Consider the following 13,748-nt stretch of genomic DNA (forward strand, 5'->3'; position numbering starts at 1 on the left):
GCAGAGTTGGGGCATTTCCCGGTCCCCTTTGTGTCTGGTGCTGTGCCAGGGCAAGGAAGGGGGCAGCCCCAGGCAAGCTGCCTGCCTTACAGAAGGCCCCTGGCTTTCCACAGGCAATCTCTTGCTGCTGCATTAGCCCGGGGTGAGAGGCAGCTCTCTGCATGCCCTCCTTGCTGCATGGGGGACTTCTGGCTCCGCACATGCTGCTGCAATGGCCAGGAGTAGAGGGCAGTTCCCAGCAAGCTGCCGGTTGCACAGATGCACCCTGGTTTTCCCCACAGCCTGCCTGTCCCCAGGGGTGGTTCCCGTAGCCAGGGGATGGTGCAGTGATAAGAGGGAATGAAGAACAGATATTACTAAAAAAGGAACCTATTTAGATCTTCCCATGGCTCCCACGACTGCAGTATCCAATTGTTTCACAATATTTAACATATTTCTATCCACCACGGACTTGAGACATAGTTTTAAAGTTGTTATTCTCAGTGCATGGGGGTAGGTACATATACCCTTAAAAAATGACGGGCTTAATTCTTTGCTGTCTTACGCCGACCTTAATCTGGTATAACTCAGATCAAGAGCAATGCTCTCAATCTGGTTTCAGTGCCATAAGATTGGAGTGATGGGATAGAGTCAAGTCCCCGGAGGTAGCCTGTGTCTGGAAGACTTGTCCATCTGGGCAGAGTTTGGGGTATATCAGAACACCAAGAGAGATTCTCTTTTTTGGGGGGGTTTCTACAAAATAAATCTTCCAGCTTTAATTGGATTCTTCCTCAGCCTTGGCTGGTTGGGGCACAGGGTGCTTCAGTGCAGGGCTAGCCAGCAGGTAGCCCCTGTGTTGAAGCACCCTGTGCCCCAGCCAGCCACTCCACAGCACGTGGAGTCTAGTTGGAGCAGTCTTGGGCTGGCAGGCTGACCCCCACCTCCACGTCCCCTGCCTGCCTGGGCTGCTCTGACCGAGCACCACGTGTTGCATACAAATTAAACTCTGGAGCAATTTACTTGAGAGTAGTTTTGCTCCCGGGCATACATTCAAAGAGTGCAACCAGGAGGAAAAAAACTCCAGAGCAATAAACTCCAGGGTTTATTCATGTACATTAATCTGATGTGTAGATGCATCCAGTGTCTCTCAGTTTTGTTCCTGCAAACTGACTTACACACTTCCATGTTCTTAATGGAGCATGGGTCAGGGCCATTAAGGACACTTAGTCTGGCCTGTCTCTTAATGATCTTTAAGTGTGAACTCACACATGACTAATGGAAAGGGCCTCGGCTCTTTCCTGAAGTGCACAGACAGCTCCCCAGGGTGAAGTATCCACTTCCATTTGTGGGACAGATGCAAAACCCTAGTGAAAGATCCAGATGTAAGAGTAACAGTTACTATAGATGACTCCTGCATTTCTCATGCTTGCATATTGACATACATTCAAGTGTCACTGCAGAATTAGGATGCTAATAATAAAACGCTGGCCTGGTTGAATGCATATGTCCCCTGTTACCACACTTAGGCTTCTAAGGGCTAACAGATGTCACTACCTATTCACTTATACACTTTTCCCTGATGTCCCTTCCTGAATGGCATATGTCACAAAGCAGAGCTGGGTTTCGTTTCGTTTAGTCTGGAGAACTCGGCACCCGTTCTCCCATCTGCGCTCTTGCTTAGCAAATCTGTTCCGTAAATGCCACATCATGTTCCTCTGCAGTGTTGACCTGAGCTTCAGTAATAGTCCCCCGAAATGGTATTATGCTTTATCAGTTGTTCAGTATTCCAGGCCCGTTTCACCCTAACCTAATATTATGATTTATCTCTGCTTAGATTTTCTTTATTGACTGCCATTCCTTAGAGCTCACCAGGTTACTGTGGAAACAGGAAGACTGACCAGGGATGGCATTTTGTCTGTAGCACCTGTGCGTATCCATACGTAACATCTATATGGCGTATAGGTGTATTAGAGCTATTGGTGTATAGGTGTGACTGCCACAGTAAGGAGGGTGCACATGCTAGAAAGCAGGAGGAAGTGTTGCTCCTGTTACACGGCTGCATTCCCAATTAGAAGTTGTATGGGTGCCTTGGGTTCTGTCTTAAATGTCACTTTTCCTGAAGGATTTTCCCTGTTCTCTATTTTAGATTCTCCCAGGACTTATGCTGACATTGCAGCCCATTACTAACAGTGAAGCAATGCTGTTGGGCAATGCCATTTTTTACCCAAGATGTTGAGATTGTCTGGAAAGGAAGAAAAAAAAAATTCCCCACAGCGCAGTAAAGTGAAACGAACAGAGGACAAGGCGAGGGCCTGACTCTCTTCTTAATCGGAAGTCAATTAGAAGTAACTTCGCTGCAGCCCATAGAGCTACACAGGATCAAATGAAGAAAATCTGGTCCCCGCTCTCCCATCTGGATTTACAAATGCAAGGGGACCATTAAGTTCAATTAATGGCAGGTGAATTCTGAACATGTGGAAATGTTCACGTGCTATGCAACGGCATGTGGAATTTGCTACGGCAGGAGGTAAGAGATTCGGATATTGTATCTGCATTTTTTAAGCAGATGGTTGGTTTTAATAGCCAGTGGTAATCAACAGATAATTTGAGGACAAATAACAATACGCATAAGAAGAACACTATAAATCAAACTTCAGGCTTCAGGGCACAGAAACACTGACTGCAATTGGTGAGAGTCTTTCCATGGATAGACCTGATAGGAGGTCCTGGTAGGAGCCAAGGAAGAGTATTTCACTCTGGACAGCACTGCACAATACCAAGGACTGATTTCTTTGGTTTCCTCTATTTATGATGATATTTTGCCCCTTGGATAAGGCTTTTCATTTATAGATTGCAAAGCCCTATGTGAAGTAAGCTTAAGAATCATTATCCCCATTTTAGAGATGAGGAAAGAGAGGCTTAGAAAGCTGAAATGACTTCTCAAGGTCACACAGCTGTGTAGAGGAAGAGCCCAGAGTAGGTTCAGGTCACCTACTCTTTGCCTTGTGTATTGGGCAGTTTTGCCTCCGTATCACCCTTATGGAGAAGTTATATGGAATGTATTAGAAAATGGTAACCTCTCCGTAAGACTGTGAGGATTTTGTCTGCATTTTTTTGTGTAACCAAGTCAGCAACTGTGTGGAATTGTATATGGCACAGAATAAGAATAAAAGTAAATTGACATAACAGAAATTGTCTTTTATTGCGCTCTACAGTATTTTTGAGCAACTTGGGTGGAACTCTATTTCTTTTTTTCTCTTTAGGGGCTTGTGGTTATGGCCCAGACCAGGTACCCAGTAGGCCTGGTTCAAGTTCTGGCTTTGGCACAGATGTTTGTATGGCCTTGGACAAGTCATTTAGGGCCAGATTATTTTCTACTAATTAGGCATCAAAATAGATTTGATGTGCTTAAGTGCAATTTTAGTTCACCCTGTTCAAGTCCCGAAAATCCATTAATCCATTTCCCTTTGTAACCCATACGCACCGAGGCACAAAAAAGCAGTAAGGAGGAGGATCCACCTGCCTTTTTGCATTAACTGTTTGTCAGGGAGTTGAGCAGGATGGAATGGGATCACACTTAGGCACCTACATCCCTTTGTGCACCTAATAGGTGAACTAAAACCGGGCTGCTGTTTTTTTCTGCCTCAATTTCTTATCCATGAAATGGATGCAATGCTATTTCCTTTATTTCACCTCTTGCCTGTGTTATCTATTAATATTGCATTTTTTTTTGCGGCAAGGATTACCCTTTATTGTCTGCTTCGTGCAGCTCTTGATGCAATTGGTCCTTTCCTTGCAACCATAATAAATACTAATGCATACCAGGGCACTTTCCTAGGAGAACAGGTAACCCCAACTCCTGAAAGGAACATTTACAACTTGAAGGACCAGTGATCTGAGCCATTACAGTAAATCCTGTATTCCTAAAGCATGGCTGCTGCCTGTTGAGACGGTAAAATGCAAGGAATTTAACTTACGTTATGACAAGAATAACGCGAAGAGGCAGAACAAACACTTGCATCGGCGAAGAGTGTCAGAGACTAAACACTGTGCTGACAGCGGATACTAGGGGTCCCTTGACATCAGCTCCCGGTGACTCATGCCTCGCCTGGCTGTTTTTCCAGGAGCGGGATTAGGAGCCCCCTGTGAAGCAGAGGTTTTTATCCCGTAGTTCTCTCTTCTGACTCACTGTCTCACCTGCCCTGCAGACAAGTCCAGAGCCTGATGCCACACAGAGGATGGCTGGGGACTGGCTTTAAGGCATTAGCACAGCTGGAAAATGAACCATGCACCTTTGCCTCCGTGTTCTCCCGGGGTTTCTTGCAGTCCTGGCCATGCTTTCAGTGAGCTAGTCTGAGATTCATATAATAATGGATTCATCACTGATGAATCAGGCTGCCTAGAGCTGCTCCTTTCTATAGTTACAGAAGAGCCACAGTGCAGGCAGGTGTTTTTCAGATGACGATAGCCATAAATGTGATGGGGGAGGTGGGGAGGTCTCCGTGCTAGACACTGCAGTAAGAGGCCAAACGGATGTGCACAACAGCATAGGGGGAGTTATCATATAAAGGGGTAGCTATTGTATAAAGATAATGAGGTGAACAAACGGGTAGAAAATGCCAGTGTCACTATCTCTCTTGTACAGATTGAAAACCGACACAGGGATTAAGTGACTCGCCCAAGATCCCACACAGGGAATCTGAAGTCTCGGTCAGTAGCTTAACCACTCAGCAGGGGCACAGCTGGATGGTATCGCACCCTGGGCTGCCCTGTGCCCTGCACCTTCCTGACTCGGGCTGTGGGAAGAGCAGGGCAGCAGCACCAGCACTGCACCCTGCAGTAGTCAGAGGTTTGCAGCTGCAGCAGGGAGAAGTCACCTCCTTTTTTTTTTCTCCCCACTGACATGTGTTGACCATTCCCAATTCCCCTGGCTCCCAGGAACAAAACATGTAGGGAGAGGATGGTTGACTGACATCTCCCACTGCATGTTCCTCCACTGCATGCTCCTCCACTGCATGCCAGCTGCCAGAGCTGAAGCCACTTGTGGGGAGGTGCAGTGGGAGGCAGGATGAGGGAAGGGAGGGTGAGGTGCTCCTGGGGCTCCATGCCAGCGACCCCTTCCAGCTTAGGCAGTACCTGGGGCAGATGCTTTGCTCACCCACCCATCATTATGCTGCTGCCTCTCAGGAACTACTGGTATTACCCCTCTTTTTTCCCATGGTTTGAATTATAGAGGAGCTCAGGGGGGCTAAGCCCTCCCATAAGAGAGGATATCCCCCCTGTAAGATTTGACAGTCATAACCTGGGGGGTCTCCGATTTTATTAGGGCATCATGATGGGCAGCCCCATTTTTTTTTTGCAGACCCCGCCACAGAGTCAAAGTGTAATTCAAACCCTGCTTTTACCCCAGGGGAAACTGATAGTGAAGCATTTTAAATACTTACCAATGGCCACGTAATGAATCGGGGAGCGATGGATGTCCTGGCACTCACCCCGCTGTTCAACCCGCCAGGACTCAACGCCTTCCCGTAAGTGGATAGTGTAGAACAGCAATGGCAATTTAAGCCTCTCACCACCTTCGGTCAGATTTGTGGGTTTGCAATGTTAGATTCAGTGTAGGGAAGCTGGTTTAGGGAGGTGGGGACAGATGGAAAAGGGAAGTGATTTGCTGTGGTTTAGTTGCATTCACTGAAATCATTTTGTCTGTCTGCTCTGTGGGGCTCTATACTAGCCAACTTAAACTTTGCAATGTTGGGTACTGCCATAATCATCAGGTTCTTCAAAGTTTAATAACCCATTTGACTAGTCTAGTTAAGGAACTCTAGTCTCTGTAGCCAATGACACAGAAGGGACACAGGGTGGCCAGTATCACATCCAGCTGTTCGAATATCCAGCCCCAGTGGCCAAGAGCCCATTTACAGCTGAATGAGTCAGGGGCAGCCTGGGGCTTGAGCACAGAGTAGGGGTTGAACTTGAAACTTCTGGTGGGCCTTAACAAGAAGCCATAAACATGCTGCAACAGCCCGCCCCGCCATACTAATGTAAGACATGATTTTATTATAGTAGGTAATATGAATAACTCTTCTAAAGAAAGGATCCATGGAGACAGAGAAATCAGGTGCCCAGATTCTAACAATGCAGACCACCAGACACTTGTTTCTTCATCAAAACAGGGGGAACAGGATTGATGGAAAAATACAGCTTTTCAACTAAGATGAAAAATTTAATTGAACAATTTCATGTATACTACATTTTTGTTGAAAAATTGTCAACTGAAATTTTTTTCAGGTTTGGTAAAAAAAAAAATGTGTTTAGAAATAAAACTTTTTTTTCTTTTTTTTTTGCAGTAAGTTTTTAAAAATATACATAGTGGTGTTTTTCAGTTGGCTACCAATGTTCCCATGAACAAGACTTAAGTCATTGTAAAGGAATAGGATCAGGGCTTCCCTAAATGAGTGAGTCATAGACAAGCTTTGACAGGCATTTTGGAAAGTATAAAAAGAAATGAGCACATGCACAGATATGGCAAATTGCAGTGCCCTATATAAAATATGCCACATTTGCTGCTGATTGACAAGGGAATTAGGGGTAGTTTGGCCTGATTTTACATAATGTGTATGGAATAGGAGAGCAGAGACTTCACAGTTGTCAAGGTTGTTTAAAATTCTCTGTTTTCAAAGAGCAAATGGATACTTAAGAGAACGACAAAAAGTGGAAAGGCTTCTGTGAAAGAGTCTGAGCAACGTAGGTATGTCTGAGAGTCTGTCTTGACTTCTTAGAAGGAAATGACTTCGATGTTCTGCAAACAGACAGTCCTTAAAATAATATTTTGCAGTTTTGGAAAGCAGAGACCATTTGTCTTACAGGTAAACGGTACCCGCTGTGCCCCCTCCGCAACCAGGCCTGTGTGTTGTAATACTTAATACATTGGTTCTCAACTGGTGTGCGACAAGGGGTGATGTGCCACCACTGTGGGGTGAAACTGCTCCACACTCTTCTGTTTTCAGGAGACACGGTGAAGCCAAACTGAGAAGCACTGGCAAGAGAAAGGCAGGTGCATTGATTCTGCTACAACCCTGTTTCATCTCTGATGCATCCATCAGCAGATCTAGAATTTTGAAAAGGGAAGTGCAGATGACGTAGCACATCATCTCATATAACACAATGCATGCTTTTTAATCAAATTTAAAAGGAACTAGAAGCTTTACTAGTAAGCTAGTGGCCCAGAGCTATATTATTCAGTTTAAGATTGGAACAAAAGCAAATATGAATTTGCTATATCATATATTATATAGATACAAAAAGAAAACACACAAGCAAAAAAAATTCAAAATAAGCGGTTTAATTAATCCTGTTAGCATTAGAATTAAAAGGACATCTATTTTTCAGATTCATACAATAAAATCTAGCCTTCATTGAAAGTTATGTTCACATCTAAGTTCATGTTCATAAATTTCATAGACATTCGGGCTGTAAGGGACCTTGGAAGATCGAGTCCAGCCCCCTGTCCCAGGGACAGGAAGTCAGCAGGGGTCATAGGATCCCAGCAAGATAAACGTCCACATCCACATGTCTCTTGAAGGTGTTCAAAGTAGGTGCTTGAACCACCTCCGATGGCAGGCTATTCCAGACCCTGGGGGCTCGGACAGTAAAGAAGTTCTTCCTTATGTCCAGCCTGAAACGGTCTTGTAGTAGTTTGTGACCGTTCGACTTTGTCATCCCTTGGGGCACTCTGGTGAACAAACGTTCCCCCAGATCCTGGTGAACACCCCTGATAAACTTATAGGTGGCCATTGGATCACCCCTGAGCCTCTATAGTTAGAATTAAAAATGGTCTTCAGGGCTGTGAAATAGGAATTATATTACCAGGAGCAGATAACAAACAGCAGAATTGCACAAGAAAGAATAGCTTGATTAGTGGCCATTAAAAAAAAGGAGAGAAGGTTGTTAATGCCCATGAAATGAAGAGATTAGGGAGAATTGGGGTGATTACACTGAGACATGAAGTCAACTGACCCCCTCACTGCTGCCTGAATAGAAATGCCACTGCCACTGCTAGCAGTTGGTTTTAAATTTGGGGTGGAGCAGGAATCAAAGGGGGTTGCAACTGCACCACTGCACCTCTTCCCCTTCCCACCCCTGACCCTCCAATCTGCCCCTGGATGTTCTCGGGGATCATGGGGCAGTTCTTCTTGGCAATAGCATCTGTCTCCTGGCTGCTGCCACCACAGGGTGAGACTGTCCTGCACCCCACAATTTCAGGAAGGACATTGGAGCTGAGCATGGAAGAGCAGCATAGTGTAATGCATGAAGGCATGCCTTTCGCCTGCAGCTGTTTCCCCAGTTAACTCGACGTGTCTCTTGAAGAGAGGCACGCTGGATGGTTCCACCTGCCCCACCTCTCTCTCTGGGAGGCACCATGCAGGACTGGAGTGGGAATGGCTGTGGCCAGAGCACGTGCCCCTACCATTGCTACTTCCTGGTCTGGCTCTGCAGGAAGTCAGGCACAGATTCACTGGCCACAGCAACTCTGGCAGTCACCACGCTTTGGCCCTCCCTGCCTCCTGGGCTTTGTGTGCCCTTCATCCCACCCTCTCCTGCTTTTACCCCTTCAGCACTCCCTATGTGTCCATTACAGCACCTTGTCCCACTGGCCGGCTCCATCCTTTACAGCCCAAGGTATTAATATTGATAGCTTTAGTTAATATTAGAATGATAATGTACACATTATTATATTCAGCATATATTTATATCCATTTATTTAATGGGGTGCAGTTAAATGCTCCAGAGTTTTGGAGGGGCGCCTTGAGTCTAAAAAGGTTGACAACTACATTTAAGCGTGCTTCTTGCTGAACAATTTTTCTTCACAACTGTGACAAATAGACCCTCGTTTACAGAAAACCTGAGATGCTGTGGGAAAACCAAGTCATATCTCTGCCTATTCCTTCACCTCCCAGCTAAAGAGGCATGATTCTAATTCTGGGAAAATTACTTTAGAGATATAGATATACAGTAGGCAGAGGACAACACCGTGGAGTTACATTACTAAATTCACCATGTAGCTTATTTTATCAGTCTTAAAAGCAGGATGATTTCATTTAAATAGCACTCCAGGGGATTAGGGCTGTGGGTGAAGAAAGGAGATTCTACAGGGATAATCATGAATGACAGTGAAATTTAAGGCGTTAATAGTAGGGTAGTTTTCCTAGAATTGATATATGATGTTATGGCTTTGCTCATAGTTAAAATAAATCTGAACTATTGAATTATAATGATGGCATTTATTTGTCCTGAAGTAGCCCAGTAATGGGCTGAGACCCTGTTGTGCTGGAGGGGGGCCTGTACCAGCACAGAAAAATAGTTTTGAGAGGAAAACTTACAATATAGGTATGGACCCTCTGTTTTTTGGCATGATTTTTGTTAAACAAAATAAATACAGGCTTCACACGCGTTACCTTTCAAGCATGTCCGAACGTAGTTGCGAAGTCAATCAAAATGTTTACCCAAGTCCTGGTGGGCAATGTAGAGGTGATTTATTTTCTTTATATGTTCTACAAAACTAATATTACAGGACTCCTAAGCCTAAACACCCTTCAGTTAAAGAAGGAAGGAAATTTTGGCCCATTAGATAGACCCTGAAACACAGGCGATGCAGGTTTTATTCTTTGCTCTGCCACTGGATTTCTGGGACACCTTGGGCAAGTCACATCATACCCTCTGCTTCAGTTTCCTCATCTGTAAAATGGGATTAATGATACACACCTCCTTTGTAAAATGCCTTGGGCTAAAGGTGAAAAAATGTAAGGCTAGATAATACTAATAATTAATAATAATGTTGTAATAATAATACCCAAGTGGGCAGTAAATGAAATGGGTGAGTTTGTCCGAGCCCCATTGATTCTGTAATTTGGCTGGCTCTGCATCAAACAGGTGTGGTAATTTGGGATTGGAAGAAGGTGACTTCTGTTTGTAAGGGACATGAACACAGTGCTCTGAGTGGGGACATTAAAACTGAAAATCTTCTAGGTTCTGCCTCATCCTGGAGACAAATCCCTTCTGCCGTTTTGCTGGAAGCTGGGAAGAGACTTAAAATGTTTTAGCATGGGCTGCCTCCCATCTTATAAATCTGTCTTCCTTTTCAGCAAAGCTGATCTTCCTTATAGAGCATCTCCCAAGAGAATTCAAAGCCTCATCTAGAACCAAATTCCCCGTTTTTTTTTTTTTCCACAGCCCCTCTGCTTCGTTGCCATTAGCCATCACGTGCACATGAAGCACTAGGAATCTTCCAAACTGAGTTATACGTAATTCTCTTTAAACTGAAATGTCATGGCATTATTTTTCTTTGTACTCTTTCCTTATTTTTCTTTTGGATTAACAGACAAGTAGCTTTCATGTCTTGGTTTTCATTACAAAAATTGCATTGCACAGGGAGTTCAGATCTATTCCCACTCCAGTCCTGGTCATTACATTCAAGTTACCTGTTCTGCCTGAGGAGTTATTTGGGGGAAGATGTGTGCGCGTACACCCCATTTTCCTTCCCAAACTGCTTTGGGTTTGTTTAAACAAGTGCCGCATCTCATTTTGTGTATTGCTCCATTCCACCAGAGGCAAAATGATTTCAATATAGTTAGTGTGTGATTCTGCAAATGGCTGGGTGTGGGAGCAACTTTATTCACGTGAGACATCCCATTGAAACTAATCTTGGATTGGGCTGCTTTGACAAACAGGCTTGCATTGATATTACTGGGAGATCCGAGCATGTAGGATTAAACGCTTCCATGGCAAATGTCATCTGAAGAGTTTCAACGCATTTTAGTTATTTTGTGAATTGAACCAACAGTGGTCCAAGGTATATAAATGTTCGGGAATGTGTATAACATTAGTCATGCTAGTAGTTGCCTTGAACTCAAACCGAGACACCTTGTATAAAATTTAAGGTGGCTCTATGCTGCTCAGGTACGGCACCAAGCTGCACAGTATTGGAGAACTGAGCCTTATTGGCACGTGTACAGAGCCCCATTAAGGCAGTATAAGCAGTTTCCAGGTTGGGAGGTAGTAGGTGGCAATCCTCCATTCTTCTGGATGAGAGGTTAGTAGGACCTTTGACATGTACACCTAGGCAGGGGTATGGTGGAGTGGCAGCTGCCCAGACCTTCTACCTCTCTTTAGGCCACTGGGACAAGACCCAAAGGCCAGACTGAGTCTGGGGTTCAGTACCTCAATGGCTGTAGTCATATGCGCATCTGGGAATCAAACCAGGTTTTTCTATGTGGTAGACAAGGAATCTACCGCTGAACCACAACATTTGTCAAGCCAGTATCGCAGATCTCAGCACAGAGCTGCCAAGCCCAGCAGCTGAGCAGTGTCAACATCCCTTTAGCAAAGTCTAAGGGAAACTACGCTCATGGGTGTAAACTCTGGCTCCAAGTGCTTATTGTTTATGATAATCAAAGATGCATAATCTCTAATTTGCATTTAAGAAAACAGGACATTACAAGGAAGTACTGGCCAGAGCATCTCCCTTTGGTGTGTAGTAGTTTCATAGTGTTGATGTGTTAATATGTCAAGTAATATGTGAGAAGAGATATTTGTCTGTAATACATTTGTTGGACCAACAGTATAGGCAAGAGCATTAGCCAGGCTTTTGGGCACAGGTCTGGGAAAGAAGCAGGTATAGTGTAAGTTATATGTCAGTTAGAATATGGGTGTCAAATACACGGCCCACGGGCCATATCCAGCCTGCTGAACCATTTCATCTGCCCCTTGGTAGTCTGGTGGACTGCCAGAAGTTGGGCAGTGTGGCCTGCTGCAGAATTCGGGGTCCTTGGACTCCAATGGACCTGCCATCAATGGCCACCCCTAACTGCACTGCTGCCTGAATGCAGCCCACTGCCACCCCATTCCTCCAGACCTGAGTTATAACATTAACTTTAGTTTGACCCCACCCCTTCCAAAGTAAATGAAAATGATTGCTTTAAGTGGGGAAGTCTTTCAGGGTAAAATAAAAGTGACTGATTTAAGCGGCGTTTGGGGTTTTACAACATAATATTTTTCACCTGGGGAAAGAAACCTAAACACTTCCAGGGAAACGGTTGGTTTGAAGAATTTCCTGATTCAAAATAATTTTAAAGTTTTGAAATTGTTTACACATTGAGTTTGGACCATTTTGAAACTGAAACTTTCCTGTCTCTGATTTGAAAAGCCTTTTTAAAATTAAATAAAAAAGTTTTAAAAGCATAAAGTCAAGCTGTAGAGTTTTGAAACATTGCAACTGAGTGGATGCAATTTTTTGCCATATTGATTTCTGAACATTTAAAACATGTTGGCTTTTTATCTTAATTCAGTATTTAAAAACAAACAAACAAAAATGCCCTCCCCCCCCCGCCAACCCAGGCACTCATGCAATGAGAAAATTGTTTCCTGTTCAGCTCTACTTTTAAGACTCTAAATCAGGGGCGGGCAATTATTTTAAGAAGAGGGCCACTTACTGAGTTTTGGCAAGCCATCGAGGGCCACATGACAGGCAGCCAGGAGCAGATAAATATTACGTTTCTAAATTTTTTAGGGGCCCCGCAGGCTGGATACAATGGCCTGGTGGGCTGCATCCAGCTCACAGGCTGCATTTTGCCCACCCCTGCTCTAAATCCATCCAATCACTCCTACCTGTTTAATTTTAAGCATGTCAATCAACTCAAGCTTATGTGTGTTGCTGAATCAGGGCCCAATATGCAGTGAGACTCCCTTAAGTAAAAGGTACTGAGAACCTTATATTTTAGGTTTGTATATTCTCAGTCTAGATCCCAATAGGGTATTGAAAATAAGATATTTTAGCCAATCAAATATCAAAGAATCCAGCTGATTGGATATAATTAATATTTTGCAAAATTATTCTGTCACCTTGGGTCTGATTCTCACCCTCGTTGTCTTGAAGAGTATGTAAAGCCATTGACTTAAATAGAGATACAGCTCAGTTATGCTGAGGAATTCAGAAGAATCAAACATATTCCATGTGCATCCTGAAATGATCCTTGCTTCATAACAAATGATTAAAAAAGGTAGCTGCAATTAGTAATATTTGAATACACATTATAAACCCCAGCTGAAGCCAAGCACAGAACAGTAGAGCACACAAGAAATGACTATTTTTTCCCCTTTTAAAATACTCCAATCCATTTGGAGAGTAAACCACCTTCTGAGAAGCAAATATTAATCTCATCCTACATGGCAGGTATTTCAAGAGTGTTCCCTGTGTTACCTGCCTATGTTTTGACCTGTAATGATAGGGGCAATAATTTCCTTTTTTCTGTTACTGCACATAACATCCAGCTACCTACTGTTTTGTCCAGATGCTTCCATTTCCTGCCTCTTGCACAGAGAAAGATCTTTCAAATTCAATCTTTATAGATCTCTGAATGTTAAATCTAGTAAAGTTATCTTATTCCTATATTAAGAAGGTCAGTAGTTTCCTGGGGCTTTTCTATCTGTCCTGAGAGCTGAATGTTGGCATTTAGTAAATCAAGTATTGGTTACATGTTAGAGAAGTAGGAAGCTAAATGAGATGCAGTCTGGAGTCTCTGCTTGAAGGTTGAAAGTTTAAATACCATTTTGGGTAAAAACCTTAGTGAGCACCATATGTCAATGCCTTAGCATGGTAGCTTAGCATATTTTGCCTGGTTTTTGTTGGACACTACTCATACACCAACATATGGATGTTTCAGCTGGAATCCTCTTTACTAATGAACGTTACATTTACCTGCTCATCTTTCACA

This window comes from Gavialis gangeticus, unplaced genomic scaffold, assembly GCF_001723915.1.
Source record: "Gavialis gangeticus isolate Ggan-Ray unplaced genomic scaffold, GavGan_comp1, whole genome shotgun sequence".
NCBI classification, from domain to species: Eukaryota; Metazoa; Chordata; order Crocodylia; family Gavialidae; genus Gavialis; species Gavialis gangeticus.